Below are 17,600 nucleotides of genomic sequence, written 5' to 3' on the forward strand. Positions count from 1 at the left end.
ATATTGTACATTAGGCTCAAGTTCAGAGACCGCATTGAACAAACTAGAAGTTTAGAAACAACGTCACATATTGGGTTAAAGTTCATGGACCATATTGAACACATTAAAAATTCAGAGGCGACATTATATGTTGGGCTAAAGTTCAGCGACCGTTTATGTAATTATCACCGCGACGATAGGCTCACTTCACCAGCTTCGAACACGTGCAAGCAAACCAAGGAGTGAGAAACCAGAAAACCAATAACTTCGATTGTTGTTTGCAAGGGACAACGAGTCACTCAGGACCCAAAAATTAACAATTAACAAACGGCAAAAATAAAAATAAAAAATAAAAAATTAATAAAAATAATACACAAAACAATCAACGAGGCGGTCGTCGTCTTCTTCTTCTTCCTCCTTCCTCTCTCTTTCGTTTCTCTCCTTTACGACCGCCATCCCTCTCTCTCTCTCTCTCTCTCTCACGAGCTCCGCCGTCTCCCCAGATTCGTCCCCGTTTCTTTCCCCTAAATCAGAGGCGAGAGCAGCTACCGTAGCGAAGGAGGAGGGACGGAGACATCGTCCGCCGCCGCCGCCGCCGTGCGAATCCATGGAACAGCTCATCAACTTCATAATTCGGCCTCCCAGGTGACGGATTTGCGACATCCCCCCGGCTCTTGATTCCTCGTGTCTTGATGCTCTGCTTGCTCGGTTTCGAGTTCAATCCGATTGGTGGGGTTGGTGGGTTTGTGTTCTTTTCGCTGCCCGTGAGCTGTGATGGCGAGAATTTGACGAATCTTGCGGATCGTCTAGCTATAGTCGGAACAATCTGGCCATGTATAGAGTAGTTGTCGTTAACTGGTTTCGCGGCAAATAGAAAATCTGGGGCTATATATATTGTTTTCCTCCTTTGTATTTAATGCCTTTGTATTTGGGGGTCAGCTGTAATGCCTATCCTCAAGTGTCAGCCGTTTTCAGGATCTTCAGATCGTTTAATGTTGAAAGTGTATGATAGCTCAGCCTGTGAAGCTTGTGTCCGCAATTTCGCGAAAGTATTGCTAGATATGTTATTTGAGAGTTCTTTTGGTAGTCTCTGCCGCGACGCGGAAACCACATCGTCCCATCAGAAGCACGTGAATATTTGTCTGACGGGCGTAAATTAGTACCTTTTCTTATCTTTTTGAAAGGAAATTGCTGCTGAGATTCGTTTTCAAAATCTGTTGCTGCTTTTGTTCAGTTTTACAGTTACCGAAAAGTTCCTTGGCATATGCTTCTGCTAGAAAATCTATTGCATTACACTTGTTCTGAACATATTACTTATCAAAAAGATAGCCACCAGCTTTAATGCATCGGAGCTAGTAAATCCTTGTTATGATGTTTGGTATCATTGAAAGTTGATATATCCGTACTCTGGTCTGTCTGATTGTTTAAACGTCAACGTTCCATGACACTGAACATGAAGAGAAGTATTTGAAGGAGGAGGATGTTCACACATAAAATCCTTTTGAGTTCTGAAAGTAACAATCTAGTCCTTAAGCCTACACTGTAGTAAGGCATTCTAACATTTTTAATGTGACTTTAACGTTTAATTACCCGTCATTCATTAATGTACATGGACAAAGATGAGGAATCTAAACAATGTCAATTATTGAGTTTCATTAATTAATTGGCCCCGGACCTCCATTATGCAGTGTCCTATCTTCTGTTGAGTATTTTTCTCATAGATTGGTTAATTTAAGATTGTCAATGTCCTCATTGCTGACCTGCAGGGCTGAGTATACTGCCAAATATGATTTGTTAGATGACGAATTCATGCTGAAGGGAAAATTGTACCATAGGAAGGATCTGGAGGTAAGATATTGTTTTCCGCATTCTCTTTCTGAGAGGTACATAACAGAAGCTCTTCCTTTGACATATTGGGCCTTCCACCACTTTGACTAGTTAACAATACCCCTTCTTAAATTTCAATGCCGTTTTGATTAAATCGTGTCTGAATATCTCAATCGCCCTTGCAAATGGAGAGTTTTCCTCCCTACTCTTATGGTGCTTTCTTCAAATTATTGGAAAAGTTTGAATCATTGGCTGAAGCTTCTTGTTCAGCAGTATAAACCAAAGTTTATGACTGCTTAAAATGCATAAACAAAAGAAGCCTTTTGCCATTTGTTATCTGTGCATGTTTACCATCAAGGCTGCTTTAATATTGGATTAGTAAAGATAATTCTTCTTATTTGATGACTAGAGGCGTTAGAGGAGGAATATTTCGTTAATCGCTTGAGTAAGTTTTTTTCCTTTTATGATGAGAGATTGATAGTTTGAATGTAGTTGGGAACTCACAGGAAAGGAGTCGAGGCCTGTTATGGGTGTAAGTGATGCATCGATGTACTTCCTGAAAGTTAAAAAAAATTAGAAATCACCAAAATGGAAGACTAAAGAAGTGTTGGAGATGGTGAATTCGATGAATCTTTTAGTGCCCCTCCTTTTTTGCTTTCATTCTGCTTATTTGTAGAAGTAAGAAAATAAAAGGAAAGGTCTCATACATAGCTTCCAATTTGAGACATCTAGAGCCCATGCAAGATTTACTTTAGAGTTCAATAATGGACACTAGGTTCTATACACGTTTTGTGGTGGTGCTTTTGCTGATACTCTATTCTTCTCCATATTATGGTTAGTAAGCTGGCTTTATGGTTTATTAGTGCTCATAAAAGCTGGTTGTCAAGCCCTCTTCTTGTCAATGGCAAATCTTAGTTTACCCTGATAGTTATGGGGAAATGAGGTCTTTATATATGTTAAGTAAATTGAGATTCTCTTTTTAATATGGATTGTATTGAATTTTATGCAGGTTGAGAACAGTCGAGGATATATCCTTCAGTGTAGTCATTACACGCCAGTTATAAGTCCTGAAGGAAAACCTCTGCCATGTGTAATATATTGCCACGGAAATAGGTTAGCTCTCTAGTGGAATTTTTTTTTTTTTTTTGGTAAAGAACAGAAAGTTGAAGAGCAGGCTTTTTTTTTTTTTTAAATATTGTCATTGTTAGGTCTTTTCTACTGTCACTTACTCTTTTTCCAGACATTTTGAATGTTCTTCTTACTGTGTTGATACTTGGAGAGAAAATATATGGTCTCTTGCTTGTCATATGCTAAAAAGGTTCCATTTGTAAGTTCTTAAGAGGAATAGTTTTGTAGTTGCGCTCATATGGTTAGACAGCATGGTCGTCTGTTTTTCTTAACATTTTTCTGCGAGCTGTTTTCATTCTCACAAGTCAGTCATTAGCATAACAACATTGACTTTAAGTAGATTTATCTGATTAGTGATATCATAACTGTGATTGAGGGAAAATAGCATAAACAATGCTGAGCCTTTTCTTATCCTACACTTCTATTCTCTGCTTTCCTAGTGTACACTTTACACTCTGAGGTTTTGAATAACCATACTCTATACCTGGAGTCTAAGAAACTTTGTAAATAGAGGCTGCAGAGTGAAGTTGATTTGGAACTAAAAGGTGCAAAGTAAGGTTTTGAAGTACAGGATGAAAAGTGTAACCAAGGGAAAATTTGAGGATGGTTTTTGTTGTTTTTCCCTTTTGATTATTTTAGTAGAGGGACATAGATTTATAGTTCCAGATAACGACGGATTGGAAATTTCATTGTCTAGTGGATCTCTTTTTGACCTTGATAAGGTTTTCATTCCTACTCATTCAAGTTTTATTTTTGGCTCTAATTTTCATTACATAGCAGGCGAAAGAATTTCTTCACACATGTCTTGTTGTTATGACAGTGGATGCAGAGCTGATGCCAGTGAAGCTGCCATAGTTTTACTTCCATCCAACATTACAGTTTTCACGCTTGATTTTTCTGGATCTGGACTTTCTGGAGGAGAGCATGTCACTTTGGGCTGGAATGAAGTGAGTGTTTGTCTTTACCCAGAGGAATGGTCAGAGTCTCGTTTAAGAAATTCTGGTCTTTTGTTTTGTTTTTTTTTCCCAAATAACCTTCTTTCTTATTTTTGCCTAGAGATAACATCCAAAGGTAGATTTCTTAATGGCAACACCTGTATGAATCTCTCTCTCTTTGATTAAGTTTTTCCCCAGCATCCTACATTGCGTTGCCATACGTGTATTTTGCAAGTCCTTCCACAAAAGTTACATATAGTGGTAGATATTCTTTGGCTTACATTTCTGCATTTCATCAGGATTTAGAGGACATAACTAAATGAATGGTAGTTTGAGGAGCTCATACCTCTTGGTGGAATCTTGTAAGCTGCTAGTTTGATTCTATATCTGTATCTTGGGTTCAAATTCATCATGTTTATTTTGGGTTTCAGAAAGATGATCTGAAGGCTGTGGTCGAATACTTGCGGGCCGATGGAAATGTTTCTTTAATTGGCTTGTGGGGCCGCTCAATGGGTGCTGTCACAAGGTATTCCTAATTTATTATTGGTTTTGATTTTCATTACTTTACAGTAAGAACTACAGGATATGTTTTCCTTTATCCTGATGATTGGAGCTAACATTCCAACAGACTTGTTGTCCTCGAGGATAATTGCTGATTAGAATCTGATTTAGCATATGGCTTCACGTTTTCAACTTGCTACCTTTGTCAAAACTCTTTTTGTACTCTTATATGTCCCTTTTCTTCTACTTCTTTTGTCCACGAGCCCTTTTAGGGTGTGCTTGGTTTGCAATAGCTGATGTTGAATGTTATCATGCTTTGGACTGTATGGATTCATTGCTTCAATAGAGTTTGTCACACCGCTGCTAAAGGAAAAGACAATGATCAAACTGTTGAGGTCAGAGATTTGGTTAGTGAGTGCATCCATTAGTAGATGTCTCCTTTCCTTTGGACCATGACGTTATATGATGAGTTGTTAGTTCAAATTCACTTGTGGTGAACTTGGAACAATAAAATACGTTTGGCATAGTTTTTTCTTTTTTGTGCATATTGGGAGAAACACAGATTACGCACATCTGAGGATGGGCCTTATGTTCTTTTGGACGTTGACTCAACTGAAGTTTCTGACATGTTGTGTTGACAAATTTATTGACATAAAATAGTTTAGAAAAAATTCGTTGACTGTACGATCAATCCCTTCCTTTTCTATTCAAGCCAATTTTTTTATTCCAGCATTTACTACAATAACTAATTTCATCTCAGCACAATATGCTTCTTTATTTGGCGGTAGAGAACAATGTATTTGTTTGCTTTTTTATTTTGTGAACTAGACAGCTTTGGAATGTGATTAGGACACCATGATTCTGTTTTGTTTATATATATTAAAGGAAAACAGTCTAGTACATTTTTTTTCCATTTTAACCTTGAAGCATTAAACAACTTTCTTAAATGTGATGCACCATTTACATAATTTAGTTGGTAATTTATTGTAGGAGTGGTTTTCAGGTGAACAGTATAACAAGCTTGGGAATAATCGTCAACATTCATTGTGTTTTCGAGTCCCTTATTAGAAGTGGTTGGGCACAAAATGATTAAGATATGCTCAAGATGGTCTTTCTGAGTTCAATTAGATCTGGAATTGTTAATCTGATGTGTAATTTGTGCAATTTAGATGTGTCACAAATGGATTACTGTGGTCCCAAGTAGGCTGGGATTATGAATAGTCCATGTAAATATCATCTTATTAGAGTATTAAACAAAAACAGAAAGTTGTCATTTGGACTTGAAAAGCTTAATTAAGGCAATGTCAGGATAATCTTTTGGATCCAGCACCAGCATTATCATTTGTATTAGTTGAAATTGGCAAATTTTATGTTTTGATCTCCTACTCCGTTACTCCTTCTGTCTCATTATCTGTATTAACCGGATTACTTAGCTAGTAACTGTTATTCATATAGAATTTCCTGTATGTCTTGTTTGAAACATGTAAATGACAAGATTTTACTGTATATTTTCAACTGCCTTTGTATATTAGTATTCCACTAAAACATAAGGAAGTTGTATGATTTTCTAAACATATGTTACTTGGTTCAGCACATAATCGGTGGGTCTGCTCATTGGTCTTATATCTCTCTGTTGCTTCCGATGTTAAAAATGATGAATAAAAATGAGAGTTCTCAATAATATTCTTGGTTTGGATTGAGTGCTGTAGTTGTTACATTGCAGTGGTCCCTATAAATTTTTTTACAGACTATGTACACAATCTCCATAAAAAGGATCTTCTGCTTGTTTAGTGGTAATTTATCTGTTTCTTGTTTGAAACATGTAAATGACGAGATTTTACTGTATATCTTCAACCGCCTCTGTATAAGTTTCTAAACATATGTTACTTGGTTCAGCACAAAATCAGTCTGTCTGCTCATGGGTCTTATAGCTTTCTGTTGTTTCTGATGTTAAAAGTGATGGATAATAATGAGAGTTCTCAATAATACTTGGTTTGGATTTAATGCTGTAGTTTTTACATTGCAGTGGTCCCTATAAAATCTTTTACAAACTATGTGCACAATTTCCATAAAAAGGCTCTTCTGCTTGTTTAATGGTAATTATCTATTTCTTGCAGCCTAATGTATGGTGCTGATGATCCTTCAATTGCTGGAATGGTTCTTGACAGTCCCTTTTCCGATTTGGTTGACTTAATGATGGAACTAGCAGATACACACGCCTTTCGCTTACCTAAGTTCACTGTGAGTTGCTAAATTCATTGTATCCTCACTGACAGTCTTTGTAATTCTAGATTTGGTAAAAACAAAAGAAACAGAGATAATAAGACAAAGATTTGTTCTATCTAAGTTTAAAGTTTATGCTCATAATTTGGTCAAGATTTATTGTATGGGGGGAGAGATAGACAGGGAGACAGAGAGACAGAGAGTAAGAGCATCATACTTATACTTTGGAAAAAAAAAATTAACAAAAAATAACAATTTTGAATAGTAGAAATGCACAAAACTTGGTCTTTGTTAACTTATCGACAGATAAATGAAGAATATATGAAAATGATCACTTCTACGAGCTAAATAAGTCCATTCTTGATAAATTGTTTGAGGAATTTTGATTTTCCTTGTACATAGGAAATCCTGAATTTTCGATATCAGAAGTGTATTTGCTGAAAATAATTTAATGAAGCTTAGTGAGGAAAAAAAGGACTTCTCATGGTTGATACGTTAGTGAAATTTGGAACTTAAAAATTTGAGAAGTATTCTTGATGGAAATTATATAAGAGACATAGTAACAGTAAAGTTGAAGGACGTAGATTGTTGAGCAGCAGAGTTTTCCACAAAGTTGATATGTGTCCCACTAAAGGATTCCACTTGAATAGAAAACGAAAATTGAAATGTATATATGTCATGAAAGCAACATAAAAAAAATTATTGAAAATGAAGGATTCTACTGTTCTGGGTTGCATTGGATTTAGTGAGAACATGTCCACCTTTAATGTTTATCCTTATATGATATAGGTGGATGTAGAAATTTAGATTTCTCAATTGTGACTAGTGGAAAAGTAGTGATCACCACCCTTAATGTTTTTTCTTATATGATATAGGTGGATGTAGAAATTTAGATTTCACAATTGTGACTGGTGGAAAAGTAGTGATGGTCATCATTCTAGTTAATGTTAACTGTTGTAACTTTGATGCTGCTTCTCAGTGTTATTGCAGCGAAATGCGCAATTTGATTGTCTATTCTGTTTCTGTATGTTCAATACAATACTGAAGAGATTGCACTTATTAGAAGGTCATAACAAGGTAAATGGCATTTACGTGGCTTTAGTGTTTAGGCTTTAGGGTATGTGACCTTTTTCCAGTTTTATTTCGTATTTTTCTTTCTTGCGGAACATTCTCGGTCACAGTCTTAAGGACATGACATAAACATGCTGGTCCATTGGGCTCTGTGGTTTATGAAGGGTAATCTATTGTTTCCAATAATGTATGTAAATTCCGATGTTCACATATACACACTTAACAAGGAGGTTGACGGGACCTCATAAAATGAGAGTTAGAAATGTTAATATGATTCTCTTGATGAGGAGATCGCAGAAGGGAAACATCAATGTTCTTCATTCTTTTGCAAGGTGTAGCTTTAAAAGGACTTTATTCTTTTGGCAGTATTTCTTGTCATTAGTATCTTTATGTTATAGGGGTTTAATTTCATAATTTCCATTAAGAAGTCTAGATTTACCACTGACTATATATGCCAAACTACGCAAAGATTACTTGGACATGATGACAATGTCGACTTCCTAGGTCCTTTTCATGTTCAAACTCAGACCATCATTCAGTTGTTGAGGCGTGTTTTTCAGTGAATTCTAGGCATGACTTTTCAACCAGTATTCTTTGTCTCTTGACCTCTAGCTCTCATCTGGCTTATCTTAGGTCAAGCTTGCTGTCCAGTACATGCGAAGACAAATCCAGAAAAAGGCGAAATTCGATATTGTGGATCTCAACACCATAAAGGTTCTAATCTGCTGTTATTAATGGTTGTCTTTTCCAGTGGTCATTTGCCTATTTCATCATATTTAGCTTATCCAAGGTTTCTCTACTTACCCGGCCTTTTCTCCTTCACATATATATTTGTTTTTTGGGTTTTCATATTGCTTTTCCTTATATTCAACACTTCCTGAGTTTATCAATGGTGGAGAATATGCCGCCTGATAAGTTTATAAAATTTTTGGGCCTCATACTAGGGCCTAAGTTGAAAACTTTCATAAATTCACTTATAGAAATTACCAGCGAATGGCCGACTTTGTTTATGTGACTATCTTTAACAAAACACTTATTATGAGACTTTATCTTTTGCTTTCTGCCTATGAGAATGGATTGCCACTAACAGATTTTATGATGCATAGGGTAGATCTATTTGAGTGGACGTGGCTCGATTCTTATCACGTGCTTTACATGTCTCCCGCACAATGTTCACCCTCCCATTTGGGAAGGAAATAGTAATTGAGATCTCTGTTCAGATGTAGTTGATTAACTCGGAATGATATCTACTAGTTCATTCTATAGTCAATGTGCAAAAATGCTGGGTTTTTTTTTTTTTTGGCATGGAGAAAGAACTCTTTGATGAGAAAACTATTCGCATATTGTCCCTGTCAAAAGCTTTTGAGGTTCTTTTTGTAACCAAAAAAGAATAAGTTAGTGTTAGTCCTGCGCATAACTTAGAACTCTTATTGTAATACAAATAAGTCCTGCACAAAACTTAGGACTCTTATAGTAATACAAAACTGCAGTGGCAGTTGCATGGATTTTCATCTTGGAGTTTCTTCTACTTCCTTCACAAATTATCTATTAGATATTCTAGTTATTAATGTTGCCTACATGGAAGCTGCTAGTGACACCTCTTTGTTCTCTTACTTGATCAAACCTTTCTGATGGACATGGTTCCAAAATAGTCAAGGATCTAAACTGACTGGAAACTACTTTAAGTAATGAAATTTGTGTGGAAAATATAGCGACATATATTCTTTGACACAATAGAAGTAAACATGATCTTACTTAATCACTTGTTATAACGAAATGTTCTTCATGCAATACGTTTGCACTGAATGATTTTTTCATGGGTTTGCTTATGTTAGGTTGCCAAGTCTTGCTTTGTACCGGCTTTATTGGGACATGCCATTGAAGATGATTTTATATGTCCCCATCACTCAGATCGAATATTCGAAGCTTATATGGTAATGCCATTTCATATCGGAATTAAGAATATCCTCTTTGAGCAAAGGATGCAATGATATCTTTAACAATCACAATGCAAGCACTTTTAATTATCCTCAGAAAGCACTTCATATTAACTTCAGCATAAAGTGGAGCGAACTTTACGGAAGTCCATTCTTGTTAGGATTTGGTTAGAAACACTCGTCTGTTATGTGAATTGAAAGTGGATGGGAGGGTGTTGACTGAGAGAATAGCATGCATTCTAATCTAATGTCAAGAATTCAGTTCCCACCTTCTTTGGTTTTTCTGGACATATAGTTCCCACCTTAAAATGTCAGTTACTGAATATTCTCGGCACATTAAACCATGAATAAGTAGAAATAACAGAATTACTTGAAGCAATATGTAAGATAAACTTGTAAAAAAATAGCTAATAGTATTTTTGGGTCAGAATCGTAATGAAATATAAACTGCCCAATAATGCAAAATAGAGTTAGAAGAAATGGTCTCTTCACTGCTGCTGCCTAATAAGGTTATCTTATTCTGGTTAAATAAGGCTGGACCATAAATGCTATCGATTGGATGAAGTCTTCACAACTGATTAAAATGTTGAAATTGATAGGACTCTCACAAACTGGATAATTGTTTTACCAAAGTTTACACGCTAGAGAATCTTGTGCGAGGATAAATTCAGGGACTTTCTGGGAACCCAAGCCTTTAGCTGCAGCTCATTCGGTCATGTTGTTTCTCTCCAGATATAATTCTTTCCACTGTGACACTACTGAATGATATGTTATTTGAATTCGCCTCTTGGATTTCCAATTGCTTTTTTCTAGGTGTTTATTTAAGCACAAAAACTTGAATGCCTCCCATGTTGCCACTCGCTTGCTATTGTTATCGTTTATCCAGCCCTTATGTGTGTACCACCTTTGGCTTGCCTTTTAACATGGTCTTTTCAGGGAGACAAGAATATCATCAAATTTGAGGGTGACCACAACTCCCCCCGTCCACAATTTTACTTTGATTCTATAAATATATTTTTCCACAATGTTCTGCAACCTCCAGAGGATGAGGTGGCAGGAACATATTTTGAACCTATGCTTGATTACTTTGGTAAGGTAAATTGAAATGCAAACAATCTCTTCTTAGTTTCCTTTGGTCAAGGTTGCAATTCTTGTCCACCCAGATCTTTACCAATGGTTCAATCATTTTCTTCAGGGAGATTGGAGTGGTGCGCATGAAGTCAGTCATGCCCTTGAACCTTCATCTGTAGCTCAAGGTAGGTTTCAGTACCGCTTCTGTTGTTGATGATTTTATTGATAGTGACTTTCAGCACTTTGTGCTCTCTCTCTCTCTCTCTCTAGCTGGAAAATTGTGGGCCCTCTAAATTCTCTGATTCTGTGAAATTATTATTGTAGGATCGAATGCTAGTACAGCTGATGCCATCAGACAATTGCGTACTAGGAGGCCTATGAGTCGGATGGAGGTCAGTAATTACTTGTATCATTTTGCTCTCATGTTTAGAGATGATAATTAATGAATGGAAAGTAGTGTACTCGATAAACATGTGCAGTTCTTGTGTAAAATATGCAATCTTATTGCCTGTTGTTTGTCCTTGATAGTCCATGAAAGAGGCTACCTACTCCTGTTCCTGTCTCTCCCTATGAAAACAATTTGTAGCCAAATCCAACTTTATATTATTTCAATGTTGCTGCGGTGTTATCAAAATCACTATAACCCCTGACAAACCACGATTCACTTACATCGTTCCTAGTTCGGGTGGATTTATATTCCATACATAAATTGGCAATCCAATCGGCCCAATGTAGTTCAAAAATATTGACAAAAATTAGATGGTGCTAGCTTTATTCTAAAAACTTGTTCCACAGCTTTAACCTAATGTAGGCCTTTGGAATCATAGATGTTGAAGTATATCTAGTGGTGTTTGTCAGTAGTTAGCAGGTGAATCTTAATTAAGGTTCTTAGGGTTTTGGGTGTCTCTTATGTTCTATAAATAAAGCCTATCTTATGTACTCTTTCATTAAGCCACTGTTTCATTAAACAATTCAGTAAAGATGTAGCCTTCTAATCTTTTCTCTCTTCCTCTCTCTTGAAGATCCTAGAACATTACATGTTATGAGAGCCACCTAGAGAGAGGTGCCCAAAGTAAAACCTTAGCTTTTGTTTCTTCTTGCGGTCAGTAAAAAAGAAAAAGGTTTATTCTTCATCAATGTCGCGCTCCTGGTTCCACCTTCCTCATTTGACGCCATCAAAACTGTGCTCCCTGTCTCCTGCTCTCTGAGGTCGTGGCTCATTGTCCGCTGTGATCTGCCTTGCCAGCTAGGAGGTTTGGATCAAGTCAAATTCAGCAATCATCTTCTCTGTCAGTCACGAGCTCTCTCCACTGTGGGTCTGTCCACTTCTTTCTCCCCTGCCATTATTCTCTGTCATCTCTGTCAGCCTTCTGGCATCATAGCAAGCCTATCCTCCACCTTTGTTATTGGCAAGCACATCCCCTCTGTTTTCAATGTCTGTTTCTGTCAAGGTTCTGTTGTCCTTGTCGAGCCCAATCCATGCCTCATTGTTCGTCATCCTCAGCCTTTCTCCAGCATGGTCAGTGACATATCCTTGATTGCCATCAAGGAGTCGTTTGTTCAGCCTCTCTGTTCATGACTCCTCTGCTGGTCAGGCTCCTTTCTGTTGCACATCTCATTGTTATTCATCAAATTCCTTTGCTGTCCTCAATCCTTCTCCTGTGTAAACATCATTTTGCTAGTCCATATCAGTGAAGCTCTCTGTTTTCATGTGCTTTCTGGTTTGATTTTAGGCTTGTGTGGTTTTTCAATTCACCATAAACAAAGAAAAGAAAGGCTTCTGGAAGTGGTCTTCAGCAAAATTTCCCAATTTTGGTCCTTTAAAACTTTTACAACCTCTATTGTAAATGTCATCCGTTGTGAGACTCATCTTCAATTGCAAGCGTCATTGACAAGCGAAGTCGCTGTCAAGATTCCAGGCTACTGTGAGCGCCATAGTTCAGCACACCTTTGTCGAGCTGCTAGAGTCTAGCGCCGTGGGTTGATGCAATTCAATTTGCCACAATTCTTGAAGTCAGGTTCTCACACGATTTTATCCTTGTTGTTTGAGGAAGAGAAGGTGTCAACTTTCCAATTCAATTTGTCACTTCAGCGCTATAATCAAATCCAGTGTTGATGTGGATTACATTCAATTTGTCGCGTAAGGTCTAGCTTACACAATCGTCATGATGTCAAATCGGGTTTGATGTATCTATATTCATTATATAGTGTCAGGTTCGGCTTACATGGCACTTGAGTCATAAACTGTCGAAGAAAATTGTATCCAGTTGCAAGCTAAATGTTCAAGCTTGGGGGGGAGTGTTGAAGTAACTTTAGTAGTGATAGTCAGTAGTTAGTAGGTGAGTTTTAATTAAGGTAATTAGGGTTTTTGGGTGTCTCTAAGGCTCTATAAATAGAGCCATCTTATGTACACTTTCATTAAGCCATCAAGTAAAAATGTAGCCTTTGAACAATCTCTCTTGAAGATCATAGAATATTTACAATAGAAATTAACTTGGAATTCAAAGTTTTCCATATCGGACTTTGCTTTGCAATTTCAAACCAAAAACAAACGAGTACATTCATATATTACATAGTGAATGACCTCAAACAAGTACTTAAAAGAGTAACACGACCATAGCAGCCAACCGACCAACCGTACCCATATTTTTCAGGACAAGTAGCTCACTGCATATCCATCTGCGTGTTTCGACCTGTAATAAATCCTGATCCTGATCCAGATAACTGTATCAACTATCCAGTTGGACCGGGACATTTGCTTCTAAGGTTGCATAAGTCTCGAAAGTTTGATTGTATTTGTAGCATGAGTTAATATCAGTATCTGTGCTTTGCCTTATCTTCCTTTTTTGTGCTCAGGTTCCTTCCGATATCCCAGAAGCGGACCACCAGTCTATGACAGAGGTATGTTGTTGCCTTTTGTTGTTTCCATCTCAAAAGCTTATGCATCCCGAGTCAATTATACGGGCAACCTGCTATTCTAATCCTTCAGTAATAATCCAAGGACCAGTCAATGGAAAATAGTTCTACGAGAGAGAAGAAATAATTGTACGACAAAAAAGATTTATTAGGTTCTATGTACAAAACTACTGGTCATCTTCACACGAAGTAATATTTTGCTGTAGGATGCAAAGGCTGAGGAGGATCCTCGTTCCTCGTCTTCCAAAATGATCAATTTTGAGCTGTCCAATGGTCATCCCTATGGTCCTCATGTTCCGGCAACATTAGAAGATGACGAATATGTGGAATACCAGCTTGATGACCCGACAGGCTTTCCATGCACTGTGGAAGAGGAAGAAAAGGTGTCTTAACATGTTCTCTCGCGTTATTTCCAACTTCAGAATTAGATTTACTGACCACATATATTGGATATTCAGATGTTGATGGAAGCTGTCATGATGTCATTAAAGGACCTGGAGATGAGACATTACAGTGAAAATGATCCTCTGCCCGACACGAGCACTGAATCTTTTGGGTCTTCACAGAAAGATGGTCAGGCCACTTCTTCCTCTACGGAGCTGTCTGAGGCTTCAAAAACTGATTCCATTTCCACCTCTGCGTCAGAAATCAATGGTCAAAATCAGACTTTTGACGCATTTCGTGATGCAAATACACCATCGAGCAGTCCGTCATGTGACAACCCACCCGCTGCAACTCAATCTGATACAAATTCATTGTCTAAAAGTCCGCTCGAAAATGCTCAACAAGTGACAGAATTAGGCGTCGAGAAAGCTTCTTCTGTTGGTACTGAAGGTCCAACAAGCATCCAGAGTCCCTTAGATACAGATATGTCGGGCAACACGAGAGCTACTCTGACTGTTGTACGGAATCCTTCCAGCAACATAATGGATGGTTTGATGCGTCGTTGGGACTTCGGCCTCTTCAGGAACAATAGGTGAAGTGAGTCAAACCTTTTTTTTTTAATGTTTTTTGATTGGGTTTGTGCACGTCCTCTTGATTGTTGGCATTGTTTTGTAACTACCATATATCAGAGAATGTAGGGTTGTAAAGATTCATAGAAAAGGAAAAAGGAACAAGAAAAAAGGTGGGGAAGAAAGTGTTGTACATACATATATGATGTTGCATTCCGTCAATTGACTAGTGATTTTTCGATAGAGAGAGTGAGAAACTTTGTATTTGCTTATTAATTGGATTCCTTAGGGGACGAATTCACACACCTTGACAATGCTTGACATTCGAGCAGGGTGTGGTACAATTAACCCTCCTTTCTAATATTTTCATTGAATGCCAACAACCAGATGAGATAAATGATTACAGTGCAGATGCATGATGGCTCATGTTTGAAATTATGAGATCAATTCTAGTCTGTTTCTTCTCTGGATGATGCTGCACTTACGGTACTTGGTTTTCCAGAACAAGAATCAGTTTTGAGTGGCAAACAATTGCCGAGATCTGGGTCCTTGTGGATCAGGTTAATAGCAGTGATTGATTATGTGAGTTCGACAAGCATTCCATAAAATCCTATTGCTGCGATTGCACCTGATCCATTGACCATGATTAAGGGTGATATTTGCCCTTTCGAATTTGCCAGGCTTCTGAATTTGTGAACCTCCATTGAGACCTACCAATTTACGAGCGCCTACGGTGCATGAAATGTAATGCAGCAAATGCCAGGAGCTTGCCCAGTTAGGCCTCGAACGCACAATGCTCTGGTCCGTGGATCATTCTGCTGCATTATGGGAGTAGAAATTACAATGTTTACTTCGGCCCCGTTTGGTTCAGCATTCCCAATGCTCATTTGACCTCTAAAGTCCCTTGGCCAAATGTAAATAGTGTTTGGCAATTTTTTTTACTCATTTTGGGAAAATGAAATTGCATTTGGAATGCTCTCCAAGTGACTTTTGGCCAATGCACCACCAGAGGGCTTTGGGAAGGTTCATTTTCGGAATGCAACTTGTACTATTCATCGACACTGTTCATCTTCCCTAAACCGAGGTCCGGCGGCCGGCGACCGCCGCTTGAGGGCTAGCCCGACTCCGGCGGGCGGCGGTCACCGGGGTCGCGCGACCCCAGGCAGTGGTGGCCGGAGACCAGATCTGGCCATCGGCGGTTGGTCGGCGATCAGATCTGGCCGGCGGTGTAGCTCCACCGGAGCCTTTTTTAAAAAAAAAAAATTAGCGAAAGTCCTTTAGCCTAAGTTGATTTTAAAAAACACTTACCAAATACTACTTGCATTTCGGAAAACCCCTTTAGTCCAAAGGTATTTGTATTCTCCCAAATGCATTCCCCCAAAGTCGAACCAAACGGGCCCTTCATAAGGAATGCTCATACGGAACTTTTCCTGGACGTACTGTGCTATGCGATACGAAGCTACTACAAACCGGACCATAGACGAAAAGACCGGCAATGCCCAGCGCAGAAATATGTCTGTGACATAATTGAAGACAAGCTCCTTGACACTGGCCCAGTAAGGTTGATCGATCAGGCCTCGTTTTAACTGCTTGCAAAGATAGGCCAGTGTACATGAGGCAGCATTTTTGTAATATGGAATCTGCAATAGTTCTCGGAGAATACGGCTTCCTTACATTGGTTGACACTCCCTGGTTATTTTATAAAGACTACATATCTTTGGTCGTGTCTTATCAAGTCCCAGTCTCTTTCCAGAAACTACATTTCACCATCAGAGACCGCGAGTTCATAATTCAAATGCATCATTCCCAAAGTTGAGCATTGTTTGGCCACTCATAGTCATGCTTTACAATATTTACAGCAAGCGATCCAAGCGGCGAAAGTTGGAAGAGATGAGCACAAGCCTCAACCTTGAGGAAGCTCGGAATTGACAAAAATCTTGCAGCCGCAAGTCTGACCTAGAGAAATAAAAACTAGCTCAGATAATATGGTTATACCACAAGATCCATTCAACAAAGAAAAGACATAAGAAAATAATACCAACTCGAGTAGAGGTGTACAGCTGAAGAAAAGTTGAAATTCAAGGGCAGATCCAATCTTTTGAATCAAGAATTAGACTTCTTGCAGCCATTGATTAAGCTAGCATGGGCAATGAAAAGTTGGTGGTCTTTAAGCATGTCCTTCAAGGGATCATGTGCTAATCATGAGTTGTCGCGTATCAGAAGGACACGGGCTAACACCAAGCCCGCTACAAAAGGGTTAGGGAATAGGCCAAGCCAACTGCGTGCCCGGTTACGTGTTTACTTTTGGAGGGGCAGCCGTGCCATGGCCAATCCAAGCTTAGAAAGCAGCGCGTTCACTCATCTACCCAAAACCGAGTATATAGCATCTACCAAAGCTTGCAAAGAGATGATATGGCGTATGAGATCCAGGAAGGAGTTGGGTCTGAAGCAAGATGTATATCTGGTGCGTCGTGATTGTCAAAGTGCAATCCATGAATTCCACTTATCATGCTGGAGCAAAGTACATCGATTATCCATATCATCGGATTCAGGAAGCTCTCTGAGTAAAAAAATCGATGAAACTTGTGAAGATTGCGAAGAGCGGAAATCCATAGGACATGATGACAAGCAAGAAACTCGTAGGAGCTTGGTTGGTATGCATGCCTGTTGAGACGGTTGGCTTCTTTTTCCAAAAAAATGCTCATGTCCCACCCACATTCAAATTGAAGGCACAAAACCTAAACACCAGCTCAGTCACGACAGCTCCGCCGCCCGCCGTCAATGTCTCCGACCCGCTCACCCCACTGCCCCCCGACACCTCTGACGCCATAGCCAAGCCGGCCTACCCCCTTCGTCCCTGTCCCGATCTTCTTTCTCGTACACGAAGCTGCTCGGCCACACTTGCGGGCCTCTTTGATATGAAATTTTATTGCATATAACATGATAATTGCTAATGTCATGAACGTTAGGAGAATTTAGGATGTCATATCAAAGGAATTGATGTGCAAAGTGCAGCCAATGTATTGAGATACTGAGCAGATCAAGAATTTTCAGTGCGT

The 17,600-nt window shown here is 38.6% G+C and overlaps 1 pseudogene; it reads left to right on the forward strand.

Annotated features, from left to right (window-relative positions):
* Positions 1-413: 413 nt before the first annotated feature.
* On the forward strand, positions 414-14,544 carry LOC130135851 (uncharacterized; annotated as a pseudogene).
* The last annotated feature ends 3,056 nt before the right edge of the window (positions 14,545-17,600 follow it).

This window comes from Syzygium oleosum, unplaced genomic scaffold, assembly GCF_021117445.2.
Source record: "Syzygium oleosum isolate NSW1041296 unplaced genomic scaffold, Sole_v2.1 Sole_v2.38, whole genome shotgun sequence".
Classification (NCBI taxonomy): domain Eukaryota; kingdom Viridiplantae; phylum Streptophyta; class Magnoliopsida; order Myrtales; family Myrtaceae; genus Syzygium; species Syzygium oleosum.